The sequence below is a fragment of the Ylistrum balloti genome, unplaced genomic scaffold (genome assembly GCF_031769215.1).
Source record: "Ylistrum balloti isolate Yb309-2 unplaced genomic scaffold, AGI_CSIRO_Ybal_v1 Utg369856, whole genome shotgun sequence".
In the NCBI taxonomy this organism is placed as follows: domain Eukaryota; kingdom Metazoa; phylum Mollusca; class Bivalvia; order Pectinida; family Pectinidae; genus Ylistrum; species Ylistrum balloti.
In genome coordinates, this window is record NW_026782006.1 from 1,645,384 (window position 1) to 1,651,383 (window position 6,000).

Below are 6,000 nucleotides of genomic sequence, written 5' to 3' on the forward strand. Positions count from 1 at the left end.
TTCATCTAAAAATTGAACATGTTGTCATAGAACGGCACTGTGTTATTTGTTGTATGTGGTAACTAACACAGATCGGTGTGAGGGGAACTCGAGCTAACATCACTTACGGATTATAAACGTCAACTTAACTTGTAAGTAGAACGAATATACATACTTGAAAAGGGCAAAAATTAGACAATCAGTTTTATTCACCAGAGTTCTTGTAAAGGGCGAAAAGTACGGAGAGAAAATCAATTTCAGTCAAAGTTTTGTGCAAGCCTTAACAAGACATTCCGGAAGGTAGATACATGAAATCCTTCGTCTTAATATAGTCACGGAGATATGTTATAGGAACGATTCAATATTAGTGCATTATTATCAAAACAATGAGCTGTAGACGTTATCGTTAAGCTAAGAAGTATATTGAGGCTCAAAAGACTTATTCAAAATTCAGAAAATTAGAGCATGGATTCTGGTGTTTTTGTTTATGAACCATAGAAACCAGACCTCACGTCCTATTCTTTAATGGGACTCTGGTTCAAATACGTAATTCTTGTTTGCACATCATCTCCTTGTAACCAGAACCCAAACTTCATTCTAGATTATGGTTCTGGTTCTGATATTTTTGTTTGCCTATGAACCACGAGCTCCATTCTATAACAGGGCCTTGGTTTTAATTCTATTTCCTGTTTGACACCCTAGCAACAGGGACCGGACCTCCATGTTTTAAAAGGTTCTTGTTTGCATATGAACCTCTAGAATATAGAGCACGAGCTCCATTCTATAAAAGGGCCTTGGTTTTAATTCTATTTCCTGTTTGACACCCTACCAACCAGTACCAGAACTCCATTTTAGAAATATTGCTTTGATGTTAATTATTGTTCCTGTATGAACCCCAAGCAATCTGAAACTCCATTCTGTTACAGGACTCCGGTTCTGCTATTATCTTGTTTGCCAAAGTAACCAGGACCCTCTCTCCGTTCTATGATGGCTCTCTGGCTGTTATATTTAGTCTTGTTTGCCTCTGAACCCTGAGCAAATAGAAAACAAGCTCTATTCTTTCCCAGGTCTCTGGTTCTGATATAAGTTCTTGTTTGTCTATGGACAGCAAGCTATCAGAACCCAAACTTCATTTTATTCTTGGCAGCTAGTTCTGATATTTATTCTATTTTGCATATGAACCCCCTACCTATCAGAAGCAGAACTCTATTATATAACAGGGCCTTGGATCTAATGTTAATCCTTGTTTCACTATGAACCCCCTGCCTATCAGAAGCAGAACCCTACTATATAACAGGGCTTTGGATCTAATGTTAATCCTTGTTTCACTATGAACCCCCTGCCTATCAGAAGCAGAACCCTACTATATAACAGGGCTTTGGATCTAATGTTAATCCTTGTTTCACTATGAACCCCCTGCCTATCAGAAGCAGAACTCTACTATATAACAGGGCTTTGGATCTAATGTTAATCCTTGTTTCACTATGAACCCCCTGCCTATCAGAAGCAGAACCCTACTATATAACAGGGCCTTGGATCTAATGTTAATCCTTGTTTCACTATGAACCCCCTGCCTATCAGAAGCAGAACACTACTATATAACAGGGCCTTGGATCTAATGTTAATCCTTGTTTCACTATGAACCCCCAACCTATCAGAAGCAGAACCCTACTATATAACAGGGCTTTGGATCTAATGTTAATCCTTGTTTCACTATGAACCCCCTGCCTATCAGAAGCAGAACCCTACTATATAACAGGGCTTTGGATCTAATGTTAATCCTTGTTTCACTATGAACCCCCTGCCTATCAGAAGCAGAACTCTACTATATAACAGGGCTTTGGATCTAATGTTAATCCTTGTTTCACTATGAACCCCCTGCCTATCAGAAGCAGAACCCTACTATATAACAGGGCCTTGGATCTAATGTTAATCCTTGTTTCACTATGAACCCCCTGCCTATCAGAAGCAGAACACTACTATATAACAGGACCTTGGATCTAATGTTAATCCTTGTTTCAATGAACCCCCAACCTATGAACCCTACTATATAACAGGGCTTTGGATCTAATGTTAATCCTTGTTTCACTATGAACTCCCTGCCTATCAGAAGCAGAACCCTACTATATAACAGGGCTTTGGATCTAATGTTAATCCTTGTTTCACTATGAACCCCCTGCCTATCAGAAGCAGAACCCTACTATATAACAGGGCCTTGGATCTAATGTTAATCCTTGTTTCACTATGAAACCCCTGCCTATCAGAAGCAGAACCCTACTATATAACAGGGCTTTGGATCTAATGTTAATCCTTGTTTCACTATGAAACCCCTGCCTATCAGAAGCAGAACCCTACTATATAACAGGGCCTTGGATCTAATGTTAATCCCTGCCTATCAGAAGCAGAACCCTACTATATAACAGGGCCTTGGATCTAATGTTAATCCTTGTTTCACTATGAACCCCCTACCTATCAGAAGCAGAACTCTATTATATAACAGGGCCTTGGATCTAATGTTAATCCTTGTTTCACTATGAACCCCCAACCTATCAGAAGCAGAACCCTACTATATAACAGGGCCTTGGATCTAATGTTAATCCTTGTTTCACTATGAACCCCCTGCCTATCAGAAGCAGAACACTACTATATAACAGGGTTTTGGATCTAATGTTAATCCTTGTTTCACTATGAACCCCCTACCAACCACTACAAGAGCTCCATTTCAGGGCTCTGGTATTTGTTTGCCCAAGAACCCCAAGCAAGCAGAACCCGAGCTCCATACTATTGTAACATAGCTTTGATTCTGGTATATAGTCTTGTTGTCTAAGAACCCCAAGCAACCAGAACCATTATGTAATACTACTTTTGTTCTGATATTAATTTTTTGTTTGCCTATGAACTCCAAGGAACAGAAACCCCATGTTTTAATAGTGTGTTTACTAGGTATCATCTCTCTCAATTTCTTGGAGTTTTGGACCCCACACTTACACGAGTTTCATTTTGTCATTATTTCTCCAACTTCTATCATGAATGTTTAACCCTGTACATGTGTAAAGACTTGTCTGAGGGACTAGACTTCTCTCAGAATGAAAGTGTAAAGACTTGTCTGAGGGACTAGACCTCTCTCAGAATGAAAGTGTAAAGACTTGTCTGAGGGACCAGACCTCTCTCAGAATGAAAGTGTAAAGACTTGTCTGAGGGACCAGACCTCTCTCAGAATGAAAGTGTAAAGACTTGTCTGAGGGACAAGACCTCTCTCAGAATGAAAGTGTAAAGACTTGTCTGAGGGACTAGACCTCTCTCAGAATGAAAGTGTAAAGACTTGTCTGAGGGACCAGACCTCTCTCAGAATGAAAGTGTAAAGACTTGTCTGAGGGACCAGACCTCTCTCAGAATGAAAGTGTAAAGACTTGTCTGAGGGACTAGACCTCTCTCAGAATGAAAGTGTAAAGACTTGTCTGAGGGACTAGACCTCTCTCAGAATGAAAGTGTAAAGACTTGTCTGAGGGACCAGACCTCTCTCAGAATGAAAGTGTAAAGACTTGTCTGAGAGACCAGACTTCTCTCAGAATGAAAGTGTAAAGACTTGTCTGAGGGACTAGACTTCTCTCAGAATGAAAGTGTAAAGACTTGTCTGAGGGACTAGACCTCTCTCAGAATGAAAGTGTAAAGACTTGTCTGAGGGACTAGACCTCTCTCAGAATGAAAGTGTAAAGACTTGTCTGAGGGACCAGACCTCTCTCAGAATGAAAGTGTAAAGACTTGTCTGAGGGACCAGACCTCTCTCAGAATGAAAGTGTAAAGACTTGTCTGAGGGACTAGACCTCTCTCAGAATGAAAGTGTAAAGACTTGTCTGAGGGACCAGACCTCTCTCCAAAAGAAAGTGATAGGCTTTGACATTTATAGTTCAATAGATAAGTAAATATCTCTGCAGTTTGTCCTTGCCCATCACACCTTGTAACATAGGGACCAAAACACAATTATCATTTATAGTTCTATATATGATTTTATTTGTGATTAAACTATTAAATTCTTTTCACATGATTCTGAATATTTAGAAACAAAAGCCAACACTGTGGCCTTTTCTGTTACTCCCAATGTAAAGTCTCTAGACTATGGTTAAATGATCAGGTTGATAAAGGTGTTATTCAATTGTATTTCTCTGGACAATCTCTGTAACATATCATCAAAGAAGGTGTAAAGCCAACACTGTACTTTTAGTAAAGTTCAAGTGGGGTCCTGAAGAAGCCCATATGTTTCGCGTGAAACCAGTAGACGAATGATGATACATAATAATTTCGGTATCCTGAGCTTGTCGCCATTGCCAATTATCTCTGTAATAAACTGGTAATGTCTTAACGAGTACTGTGTATGATAGTACAGTCTCTGTGACATATGTACAAGCTGGTAATGTCTTAACGAGTACTGTGTATGTTAGTACAGTCTCTGTGACATATGTACAAGCTGGTAATGTGTCTTAACGAGTACTGTGTATGTTAGTACAGTCTCTGTGACATATGTACAAGCTGGTAATGTCTTAACGAGTACTGTGTATGTTAGTCCAGTCTCTGTGACATATGTACAAGCTGGTAATGTTTTAACGAGTACTGTGTATGTTAGTCCAGTCTCTGTGACATATGTACAAGCTGGTAATGTCTTAACGAGTACTGTGTATGTTAGTCCAGTCTCTGTGAATTATGTACAAGCTGGTAATGTTTTAACGAGTACTGTGTATGTTAGTCCAGTCTCTGTGACATATGTACAAGCTGGTAATGTCTTAACGAGTACTGTGTATGTTAGTCCAGTCTCTGTGAATTATGTACAAGCTGGTAATGTCTTAACGAGTACTGTGTATGTTAGTCCAGTCTCTGTGAATTATGTACAAGCTGGTAATGTCTTAACGAGTAATGTGTATGTTAGTACAGTCTCTGTGACATATGTACAAGCTGGTAATGTTTTAACGAGTACTGTGTATGTTAGTCCAGTCTCTGTGACATATGTACAAGCTGGTAATGTCTTAACGAGTACTGTGTATGTTAGTACAGTCTCTGTGACATATGTACTAGCTGGTAATGACTTAACGAGTACTGTGTATGTTTGTACAGTCTCTGTGACATATGTACAAGCTGGTAATGTCTTAACGAGTACTGTGTATGTTAGTACAGTCTCTGTGACATATGTACAAGCTGGTAATGTCTTAACGAGTAATGTGTATGTTAGTATAGTCTCTGTGACATATGTACAAGCTGGTAATGTCTTAACGAGTACTGTGTTAATGTCTTAACGAGTACTGTGTATGATAGTACAGTCTCTGTAAATTATGTACAAGCTGGTAATGTCTTAACGAGTACTGTGTATGTTAGTCCAGTCTCTGTGACATATGTACAAGCTGGTAATGTCTTAACGAGTACTGTGTATGTTAGTACAGTCTCTGTGACATATGTACAAGCTGGTAATGTCTTAACGAGTACTGTGTATGTTAGTACAGTCTCTGTGACATATGTACAAGCTGGTAATGTCTTAACGAGTACTGTGTATGTTAGTACAGTCTCTGTGACATATGTACAAGCTGGTAATGTCTTAACGAGTACTGTGTATGTTAGTACAGTCTCTGTGACATATGTACTAGCTGGTAATGTCTTAACGAGTACTGTGTATGTTAGTACAGTCTCTGTGACATATGTACAAGCTGGTAATGTCTTAACGAGTACTGTGTATGTTAGTCCAGTCTCTGTGAATTATGTACAAGCTGGTAATGTCTTAACGAGTACTGTGTATGTTAGTACAGTCTCTGTGACATATGTACAAGCTGGTAATGTCTTAAGGAGTACAGTGTATGTTAGTACAGTCTCTGTGACATATGTACAAGCTGGTAATGTCTTAACGAGTAATGTGTATGTTAGTCCAGTCTCTGTGACATATGTACAAGCTGGTAATGTCTTAACGAGTACTGTGTATGTATTTGTATACAACAGCAGTTCCCATCAAAAAGCAGCCACATAAGGATTTCAACTATGTAA